Raw genomic sequence first — 12,810 nt, 5'->3', positions numbered from 1 at the left:
AATAAAAAAACGATCCGCTATAGCTCGTTCATAACTATTGTGAACTCGATCATCAATCTCGATTTCTAAAGCGTTTTAGTTCACGATTTCAAAATGAAAAAGGTTTTAAATCAATATTAGAAACTTTCTGAGTAAACAATTTAACTTGAAACACGAAATTGAATTCAAATTTTAATGAAGAACGACAGTTGACTTTTAGAACCCAAAACTTTGACTCGATAATTTGGATTCAATCCAACGAATTGAATTCTGAAACCTTGCAGTTAGATTGACTAAAAGATTTCTAACACTTTTTCATTAATAGATTTTTAAAAAAGAAACGAATTCGAGCCCTTGCAAAATCAATACGCGTACATAGTAGTTTTATTGTTTCCCTCTTTTTCAATTATCAGATATAATGAGTGTTGCATAAATAATTGATCAATGTTATTATTTAGTAAAAAAAAATGAATTCGAATGGTAACTAATCTCGACAGAAACAAAATTTTACAACAGTTGAATGATACATGAACTGGATGTATCTCCTTTTTCTGATTTTTAAATAATTAAGGACGATCGTGATGATTTAACAGAATCCAAATATATCTGTTATTATATATTTTATAATTAATAATAAGTACATGTAAATATTAATAATTCTGTTAATAAATATAATTATAATAAGTTATGTCTTAAAACCTTACCTTTATTAAAATTTTTTATACATATGTATATATATTTTATATTAATTTTAATAATACCAACGTTGATATTTAATATTATTTAATATTAATAATAATAATGAAAATATATATAATAATAATATAAATAATAATATAAATATCATAATAATACTAATAAGAATAATGATAATAATAACTTTAAATAAAATGATAATTTTAGTAATCAAGTTAATGATAATACTTTTTAACAATCATAATAATTAAAATTATAATTTTACTAATAACAATGGTACTAATAATGATAACAAAAAAAAATTAAATGCATCAACTTTATATCTATATGTTATATAGTAATATTAATAATACTGATATTAATATTAATATTAATACTTATTGTTACTCACAATGAAAGTAATAATCATAATGTTGAATACTAACTTGTAATTTCTTTTAATATATTACTGTTACAATTTATTGTTTACGTAATGTTTACCAATTATTAATTGGATATTTATACACTATATAATATATATAATAATTATACATAGATATCATATCTATTTTTATATAGATTCATTTTAAATTACAACCTAATTATTTTGTATTTTATTTCATATTTTCAATTCAGATGATTTAACTGTGTTTGATAATTTCAAATTATTATATATACTTATATTTGTATTTATACATACATATATATACATGTTTATTTACAAACAATTGTTCGTGAATCGTCGGGATTAGTCAAAGGTCAAATGGTTTCATGTAAAACAGCTCACAAATTTTGAGATTCAACAATACAGACTTTGCTTATCGTGTCGAAATCATTTAAAGATTAAATTTAAATTTGGTCAGAAATCTCCGGGTCGTCACAGTACCTACCCGTTAAAGAAATTTTGTCCCGAAATTTGATTCGGATGGTCATGGTTGACAGTAAGTATGTTTTCATGACAAATATGAGTTGATAAATAAAGTGTTATCATCGCTAAGTATTTGAATAGAATAATTAAATTACTCGGAGCATATGAGAGAAGCTATCGTAAAAGATTTGAATAGAGATTCACCTTAGCTTTTGACGTAGTCAGGGTTGAATTCCGAAATGCAAGAGATTTAAAAGAAAATCTTCAAAATCTAAAAGATTTGATTCTTCGGCGAATAAGGAAATTAAGATCTCTATAATTAAATACGGTGATCTGCCTTCATTACTCTGTCTGATATTCCCATTATAAATTAAGCTCTTCCGTTCCATTAGTTTTCACCATTTCTATACTCAATTCCCAAATTCAAAAGATATGTGAAAAATGCTTAACCCAATTCTGATCCTTGTTCTTATTCTAACTATCGCAATGATCGTTCTTCTTTTCCAACTCCCACCTGGAGAATCTATTTATTTCTATTATGCTCTAGGGATCATTGTATTTATAATTCTCTCGTGTTTTTATATTTCTATACGCACTGATATCCACAGTTTGTAATTTCTGTGTTTTGTGATTGGCTATATATTTCTTGTTATGTTTCGGAGCTCCATGCTCTTGTTTTTCTCTTCCCGACTTCAAGTCAAGCAAATAATGGTCCAGAACTCGTAGGTATAGGGTTTCGAATAATTATAACATTCTAAGCATGAAGGAACGTATTTTCACGATTTGATTGGTTAAATTACCAGAATCACTAAGAATGGAACTATCAAGAATATAACTTCTTGTTACGTTCAGAGATTAAGCAGAATAAAAAAGTTATGTAACATGGCTCATGATTATGGTAGGGTTTGTGAATCATCATGTTCCATTAGAAACTTAGCATGACTTACTGTAATATAATCACATTGATCAAGTATCATTATATTATAATAACTCATGCTTCAGTTCCCAACACTACTTCAGAATTCATTCATAGTTTATATTTAGATTTTACAGAAGTTTTCAATGTAATGTATTACAGATAGCACGAAGAGGTATATAATTTCGGACGAGGATATTCATGAAAATATCTTCAGAAATGTCAGAGATATTTATGATGATATTTTGGAATTTCTAAGTTTGCAAGTTGATAGGGAAAAATTTTCCGCAAAATTTTAACATGACTTCAGAGCAAGATATTCTCTAAAAATTTCAACGGATCCAGAATTACCTGGATTCTTTGAATATAGGGTATGGTCCTTGTATTTTTCCTTGGTCTCCTTCGTGGTTAGCTCAATCCGTTTTCCAGTTCCAACTTTTCTGAGCTTTTCCAACATACTATCCTTTATCATCAAACTTCCGATGATTAAGGTCGTTTACGGTTGTCCACGGTTTCTGCTGCTTCATTCAGCTTTTTTAACAATCAGAGTATTGATTTATAGACAGAGTGCTTTTCATAATTTTAGAATGAAAGATCATAATTCTAAGAGATAAATGTTATACATATAACTATTGATGTAGATATGCTGTGAGTTTTCAAATTATTGATTGATAATTCCCGATAATTGGTATGGCAGTTCTCGTTACAAGATGCGGATGAGTATATGATAGGGTTTCAATGAATGAATATAATGATATATCAGAGAGATTTAAGCCAAGAAGCAACGAGGTTGCTGGTACGTCTGCTGGTAATATGGTGAAATATAAAAGGTTCCCTCGTAACGATGACGAGAGGCAACTTATATAATCAAGATTATAATAAGGCTAATCCGAATGAAAAATTGAATTTGATTTTCTGAAGCTGTGACAAAATTGGCTAATTTGAAAGAGAATTGCAATGCTATTTTCGCTAATAACAATGCCAAAGGAGTTAGCACAGATACGTGTTAAACGTTTACTCAGGTTCCGAGTGTTTTCAGGTGCATGACTATATGCATAAATATTTTCTTCCGTAGATGAGGTGCGGTTGGTTCATCCTCTCGATTGAGGTGTTTTCAAAAATCATGAAAGATTTGAACGCAGATTGTAATCGTCAAGATACAAATGAGGTTTAAGATTAAATCAAGTGGCAAACTTGAAGAATTGTTTAGTTTCATATGTTATAAACAATATTTTAATTCATTTTAATTGTCCAATGTTGGTAGTCCACAGTTGATAGTCCACAGTTAGCAGTTCAATAATTTAATATATAATATTCAAATTAATTAATATGTATCGTGACCCGTGTACATGTCTCAGACTCGATCACAACTCAAAGTATATATATTATTATAGAATCAACCTCAACCCTGTATAGAGAACTCGATCATTACTGCATATAGAGTGTCTATGGTTATTCCAAATAATATATATAGATGCGTCGATATGATATGTGAAAACCTTGTATACGTGTCCCGATATTTAAAGTGCGTAAAATAAATAACAGAAATTAAATGACGATAAATAAAATTGCGAGAATATAAATTGCGATAATTAAATTGCGATAAATAAAATGTAATCAGTTAGCTAGGAACAGGTAGCTAGGAACAGTTAGCGTGAATTCTTAACAAAATTTCTCATATTTAATTTGTTTGTTTCTAACAAATTTTATTTTGTCCAATGTTTTCTTCATTATGCCACTTGTTGGATTCTGATAGATCAAAATTCAAATATGAAATTGAATGAAAATGGTTATTCTGCGGTGAACGGATATGTATATCTATAGGTGTAAGTAGGATAGTAAATGACTGTTGAAATAGATTCGAAGAATGTACAGTGTAACTTATTAATGTGAAATCTAAATATTTCTAGGGTATTACCTACCCATTAAAATATTTTCACCATTAACAGTTTGTATAAAAGAATTTTTAATTACAATCTTTATGAAAATATACTTACATATATATATTTTCTTCAGATGTAATATAGATTTAATGAGTTAATATGATATTAAACTCATTTGATTTACCATTAGAACATGAATATATAATCTCTAAAACATTAGAGATTACATAATCGTTATGTCGAACGAAGGTAATTGATGTAGAACGATACGTAGAACGATGATTATTCTTGAGGTACAGAATGAGATGTTGAGGCATGGATTGTTGATGGTACTGGTGCTGTTACTGATGGTACTGTTGGTGTCGGTGATGTTGCTGAAGCCGGTAAGTTTTGCACCACGTTTTCTAAATTGATAACTCGAGCGCGGAGCTTGTTGACTTTTTCCATTATTCCGGGATGATTGTCGGTCGGAACGAGTGGATGAATAAGGTTTTGAATCTGAGATAGTATATAATCGTGATGAGATACCCTGGAAATGAGACTAGAAATGGTGTTTCAGATAGCTTCGCCGGTAAGTGCTTCAGGTTGTTGGCCAAAAGGGGAAAGTTTGATTGGTGGAAAGGATCGCCTTCTTCTCATCTCCATTGGTTAAGTCGACTACGAACCCATCAGATGAATTGGGGATGGATAATTGGTTGATTCAATCTGGTGACACTGCTTCCGGAGCTTAGATGAACATCCATGTCAGAATAGCAATCGGAATCCGAGGAATTTGAACTAGTTTTAAGTTCCATCTCGTACGATAGAGTAAAGGATTTTTCGATATGAAATGATTTTCGAATATTGGATGATATTCTAACTACATAGAATATCTATATATATAGTACTAACAATTTCGTAGACTATGGAAGAATTTACGGCATATGTCAGGCAAGTCTACAGTAATAGATGCGCTAAGATATGAATTATCAGATACGCTAAGATATGAATTTTGTCTATACACTATTCATGCAGTCAATGCAGTAAAACGTGTCTAGACTAAGAATGATAAGCAGGTAATTTCCTAAAGATGATAAGCAGGTAATTTTTGACACGAAATGGTAAGCAAAACTTTTGACATGCAGACACGATCGAAGTCCAGACCCACTAATGCTTCTAAACAACTATCAGTTAGACACACTAATGCAAGACCTGGTTCGCTAAGACCACCGCTCTGATACCACATGTAAATACAGTGGGGACAACCACCGTCCCACCCAGTGCCTTAACTATCCGGCGACCACTGAGTGTACCTCAGATACTGATTTTAGGGCCTGCCTCTCGGCAACTGCTAACCCTCGTAAGGGATCACAAGGAGTAAGAGCCAATGCTTCGCCACAGGTCACACTGTGAGAACCTCCTTTACGACTAACCCACCACACATGAACGCGGTTATACCAGCTCTGATACGATATGAGACGACCCATCGTAATCCATAAGGACGAATACAATAACATATGATTACATCGCGAGGTATTTGACCTCTATATGATATATTTTACAAACATTGCATTCGTTTCTAAAAGACAAACTTTCTTTTTATCGAAAGTTGACGACATGCATACCATTTCATAATACATTCAACTATAATTGACTTAATAATAATCTTGATGAACTCAACGACTCGAATGCAACGTCTTTTGAAATATGCCATTAATGACTCCAAGTAATATCTTTAAAATGAGCAAATATAAATTGCAAGATTTCTTTAATACCTGAGAATAAACATGCTTTCAAGTGTTAACCAAAAGGTTGGTGAGTTCATTAGTTTATCATAAATAATCATTTTATAATTTTAATAGACAACAAGATTTCATATTTCCATTTCTCATAAACATAAGTCCCATGCATAGAGACAAAAATCATTCATATGGATTGAACACCTGGTAATCGACATTAACTTCATGCATATAGAATATCCCCAAACAGAAATCCATCTGTATAATATAAACTCGAAGTACTAAAGCATACCATTTTCCAGTATGGGGGGAGTTAGTGCCCGTAGATCTACCTTTAGGATTCGCGTCAATTAGGGTGTCTATTCCCTAATTCTTAGGTTACCAAGCTAAAAGGGTGATATTCGATTTGATAATCCAACCATAGAATGTAGTTTTGATTACTTGTGTCTATTCCGTAAAACATTTATAAAACAGCGCATGTATTCTCAGTCCCCAAAATATATATTGCAAAAGCATTTAAAAGGGAGTAATGAAACTCACGATACTGTATTTTGTAGTAAAAATACATATGACGACATTAAATAACTGTAGGGTTGGCCTCAAATTCACGAACCTATATCATTTGGATATTTATTAATATACATAATCGTATTCGAATAAATTTATATATATTTACTTTATTAATTATATCATTTTTATCTTAATAATATATGTATGTTTCTTATATTCATCTTGTATATAAAAATATTATTTTTGTTATGTTATATGTATTAAATATATATAGTTTGTTTGCTAAAATATAGTAATTGTAATAACACTAATATAATATTAATAATGGTAAACATGATAATAATTATAATACTTAATATTACTAATAAAGGTAATAATGTTAATAATTCTATTAATGATAATAATAATGATATCGTAAAAATATTAATTTTACTGTTAATGATAGTTATGTTAGTGATTTTATTAATTACATAATAATAATACTCGTGATGATATTATTACTTATATCAATATTAACACTTCTATTATTTATAAAATCATATTATTACTAATATTTACGAAAATGACAATAATTTTTAATAATACTAATAATGATAATCATATGAATAACACATTTGTTAATGATAATCATAGTGCTAAAAATGACCCTAGTGCTAATATTTATGAAAATTATAATAAGTTGTATTATTTTGATAATAATCATGATAATAATAATCAATATCGTAGGAATGGTAATAATACTAAAATGATAAAATTAATAATAATAATAATAATAATAATAATAATAATAATAATAATAATAATAATAATAATAATAATAATAATAATAATAATAATACTTAAAATAATACAAATGATAATGTTAATATTAATACTACTTAACAATAATATTAGTAATGATAATAATATTAGTAATATTTACAATAATAATAATGGGTACAATACTTATAACTATGATAATAATAATAATAATGATAAGTAATTTATTACTAATAATAACAAATTAGATAATAGTAATAATAACAAGAAATACTAGTAATAAAAGTTGTTATACCTTCAAAAGAATAGGTTTAAAAAAAATGACACTGCTGTGGATCGAACCCAGGACCACTTGCTTCCCCGTCACCTCCCTTAACCATTCAGCCAGCGACACTTTTCTGATTCATATCCGTTTTATTTGTTTATAACTCGAAATAATTGTGTTTCTATTTTCCTTCTTCTTCTTCATTGAATGTTCAATCGAACGAAATCAATCCCGTAATATGTAACCCGTAAAAATCGACACATGACTTGATATCATTTATAGAAATCATTAGTGTGTGATTAAATTAGTTAAAAACAAAAATAAAATGAATAAAAAAACGATCCTCTACAGCTCGTTCATTACTATTTTGAACTCGATCATCAATCTCGATTTCTAAAGCGTTTTAATTCACGATTTAAAAATGAAAAAGGTTTTAAATCAATATTATAAACTTTCTGAGTAAACAATTTAACTTGAAACACGAAATTGAATTCAAATTTTAATGAAGAGCGACGGTTGACTTTTAGAACCCAAAACTTTGACTCGATAATTTGGATTCAATCCAACGAATTGAATTCTGAAACCTTGCAGTTATATTGACTAAAAGATTTCTAACACTTTTTCATTAATAGATTTTTAAAAATGAAATGAATTCGAGCCCTTGCAAAATCAGTACGCGTACAGAGTAGTTTTATTGTTTCCCTCTTTTTCAATTATCATATATAATGAGTGTTGCATAAATAATTGATCAATGTTATTATTTAGTAATAAAAAAATGAAGTCGACTGGTAACTAATCTCGATAGAAACAAAATTTTACAACAGTTGAATGATACATGAACTGGATGTATCTCCTTTTTCTGATTTTTAAATAATTAAGGACGATCGTGATGATTTAACAGAATCCAAATATATCTGTTATTATATATTTTATAATTAATAATAAGTACATGTAATTATTAATAATTCTGTTAATAAATATAATTATAATAAGTTATGTCTTAAAACCTTACCTTTATTAATTTTTTTATACATATGTATATATATTTTATATTAATTTTAATAATACCTACATTGATATTTAATATTATTTAATATTAATAATAATAATAATGAAAATAATAATAATAATAATAATAATAATAATAATAATAATAATAATAATAATAATAATAATAATAATAATAATAATAATAATAATAATAATAATAATAATAAAAATAATAATATAAATATCATAATAATACTAATAAGAATAATGATAATAATAACTTTAAATAAAATGATAATTTTAGTAATCAAGTTAATGATAATACTTTTTAACAATCATAATAATTAAAATTATAATTTTACTAATAACAATGGTACTAATAATGATAACAAAAAAAATTAAATGCATCAACTTTATATCTATATGTTATATAGTAATATTAATAATACTGATATTAATATTAATATTAATACTTATTTTTAATCATAATGAAAGTAATAATCATAATGTTGAATACTAACTTATAATTTCTTTTAATATATTACTGTTACAATTTATTGTTTACGTAATGTTTACTAATTATTAATTGGATATTTATACACTATATAATATATATAATAATTATACATAGATATCATATCTATTTTTATAGAGATTCATTTTAAATTACAACCTAATTATTTTGTATTTTATTTCATATTTTCAATTCAGATGATTTAACTGTGTTTGATAATTTCAAATTATTATATATACTTATATTTGTATTTATACATACATATATATACATGTTTATTTACAAACAATTGTTCGTGAATCGTCAGGATTAGTCAAAGGTCAAATGGTTTCATGTAAAACAGTTCACAAATTTTGAGATTCAACAATACAGACTTTGCTTATCGTGTCGAAATCATTTAAAGATTAAATTTAAATTTGGTCGGAAATCTTCGGGTCGTCACAGTACCTACCCGTTAAAGAAATTTCGTTCCGAAATTTGATTTAGATGGTCATGGTTGACAGTAAGTATGTTTTCATGACAAATATGAGTTGATAAATAAAGTTTTATCATCGCTAAGTATTTGAATAGAATAATTAAATTACTCGGAGCGTATGAGAGAAGCTATCGTAAAAGATATGAATAGAGATTCACCTTAGTTTTTGACGTAGTCAGGGTTGAATTCCGAAATGCAAGAGATTTAAAAGAAAATCTTCAAAATCTAAAAGATTTGATTCTTCGGCGAATAAGGAAATTAAGATCTCTATATTTAAATACGATGATCTGCCTCGATTACTCTGTCTGATATTCCCATTATAAATTAATTTCTTCCGTTCCATTAGTTTTCACCATTTCTATACTCAATTCCCAAATTCAAAAGATTTGTGAAAAATGCTTAATGCAATTCTGATCCTTGTTTTTATTCTAACTATCGCAATGATCGTTCTTCTTTTCCAACTCTCACCTGGAGAATCTGTTTATTTCTATTATGCTCTAGGGATTATTGTATTTATAATTCTCTCGTGTCTTTATATTGCTATACGCACTGATATCCACGGTTTGTAATTTCTGTGTTTTGTGATTGGCTTTATATTTCTTGTTATGTTTCGGAGCTCCATGCTCTTGTTTTTCTCTTCCTGACTTCAAGTCAAGCAAATAATGGTCCAGAACTCGTAGGTATAGGGTTTCGAATGATTATAACATTCTAAACATGAAGGAACGTATTTTCACGATTTGATTGGTTAAATTACCAGAATCACTAAGAATGGAACTATCAAGAATATAACTTCTTGTTACGTTCAGAAATTAAGCAAAATGAAAAAGTTATGTAACATGGTTCATGATGATGGTAGGGTCTATGAATCATCATGTTCCATTAGAAACTCAGCATGACTTACTGTAATATAATCACGTTGATCAAGTGTTATTATATTATAATAACTCATGCTTCAGTTCCCAACACTACTTCAGAATTCATTCATAGTTTATATTTAGATTTTACAGAAGTTTCCAATGTGATGTATTACAGATAGCACGAAGAGGTATATAATTTCGGACGAGGATATTTATGAAAATATCTTCAGAAATGTCGGAGATATTTATGATGATATTTTGGAATTTCTAAGTTTGCAAGTTGATAGGGAAAAATTTTCTGTAAAATTTTAACATGACTTCGGAGCAAGATATTCTCTAAAAATTTCAACGGATCCAGAATTACCTGGATTCTTTGAATATAGGGTATGGTCCTTGTATTTTTCCTTGGTCTCCTTCGTGGTTAGCTCAATCCGTTTTCCTGTTCCAACTTTTCTGAGCTTTTCCAACATACTATCCTTTATCATCAAACTTCCGATGATTGAGGTCGTTTACGGTTGTCTACGGTTTCTGCTGCTTCATTCATATTTTTCAACATTCAGAGTATTGATTTGTAGACTGAGTGCTTTTCATAATTTCAGAATGAAAGATCATAATTCTAAGAGATAAATGTTATACATATAACTATTAATCTAGATATGCTGTGAGTTTTCAAAGTACTGATTGCTGATTCCCGGTAATTGGTATGGCAGTTCTCGTTACATGATGCGGATGAGTATATGATAGGGTTTCAATGAATGAATATAATGATTTATCAGAGATATTTTAGCCAAGAAGCAACGAGGTTGCTGGTACGTCTGCTGGTAATATGCTGGAATATAAAAGGTTCCCTGGTAACGATGACGAAAAGCAAATTATATAATCAAGATTATAATAAGGCTAATCCGAATGAAAAATTGAAGTTGATTTGCTGAAGCTGTGACAAAATTGGCTAATTTGAAAAAGAATTGCAATGCTATTTTCGGTAATAACAATGCCAAAGGAGTTAGCACAGATACGTGTTAAACGTTTACTCAGGTTCTGAGTGTTTTCAGGTGCATGACTATATGCATAAATCTTTTCTTCCGTAGATGAGGTGCGGTTGGTTCATCCTCTCAATTGAGGTGTTTTCAAGAATCATGAAAGATTTGAACGCAGATTGTAATCGTCAAGATACAAATGAGGTTTAAGATGAAATCAAGTGGCAAACTTGAAGAATTGTTTAGTTTCATATGTTATAAACAATATTTTAATTCATTTTAATTGTCCAATGTTGGTAGTCCACAGTTGATAGTCCACAGTTAGTAGTTCAATAATTTAATATATAATATTCAAATTAATTAATATGTATCATGACCCGTGTACATGTCTCAGACTCGATCACAACTCAAAGTATATATATTATTATAGAATCAACCTCAACCCTGTATAGAGAACTCGATCATTACTGCATATAGAGTGTCTATGGTTATTCCAAATAATATATATAGATGCATCAATATGATATGTCAAAACCTTGTATACGTGTCCCGATATTTAAAGTGCGTAAAATAAATAACAGAAATTAAATGACGATAAATAAAATTGCGAGAATATAAATTGCGATAATTAAATTGCGATAAATAAAATGTAATCAGTTAGCTAGGAACAGTTAGCTTGGAACAGTTAGCGTGGATTCTTAACAAAATTTCTCATAGTTAATTTATTTGTTTCTAACAAATTTTATTTTGTCCAATGTTTTCTTCATTATGCCACTTGTTGGATTCTGATAGATCAAAATTCAAATATGAAATTGAATGAAAATGGTTATTCTGCGGTGAACGGATACGTATATCTGTAGGTGTAAGTAGGATAGTAAATGACTGTTGAATCAGATTCGAAGAATGTACAGTGTAACTTATTAATGTGAAATCTAAATATTTCTAGGGTATTACCTACCCGTTAAAATATTTTCACCATTAACAGTTTGTACAAAAGAATTTTTAATTACAATCTTTATGAAAATATACTTACATATATATATTTTCTTCAGATGTAATATAGATTTAATGAGTTAATATGATATTAAACTCATTTGATTTACCGTTAGAACATGAATATATAATCTCTAAAACATTAGAGATTACATAATCGTTATGTCGAACGAAGGTAATTGATGTAGAACGATACGTAGAACGATGATTATACTTGAGGTACAGAATGAGATGTTGAGGCATGGATTGTTGATGGTACTGGTGCTGTTACTGATGGTACTGTTGGTGTCGGTGATGTTGCTGAAGCCGGTAAGTTTTGCACCACATTTTCCAAATTGATAACTCGAGCGCGGAGCTTGTTGACTTCTTCCATTATTCCGGGATGATTTTCGGTCGGAACGAGTGGATGAATAAGGTTTTGAATCTGAGAT

The sequence above is a fragment of the Rutidosis leptorrhynchoides genome, chromosome 6 (genome assembly GCF_046630445.1).
Source record: "Rutidosis leptorrhynchoides isolate AG116_Rl617_1_P2 chromosome 6, CSIRO_AGI_Rlap_v1, whole genome shotgun sequence".
Taxonomy (NCBI): Eukaryota; Viridiplantae; Streptophyta; class Magnoliopsida; order Asterales; family Asteraceae; genus Rutidosis; species Rutidosis leptorrhynchoides.
This window is presented reverse-complemented; position numbering follows the sequence as displayed.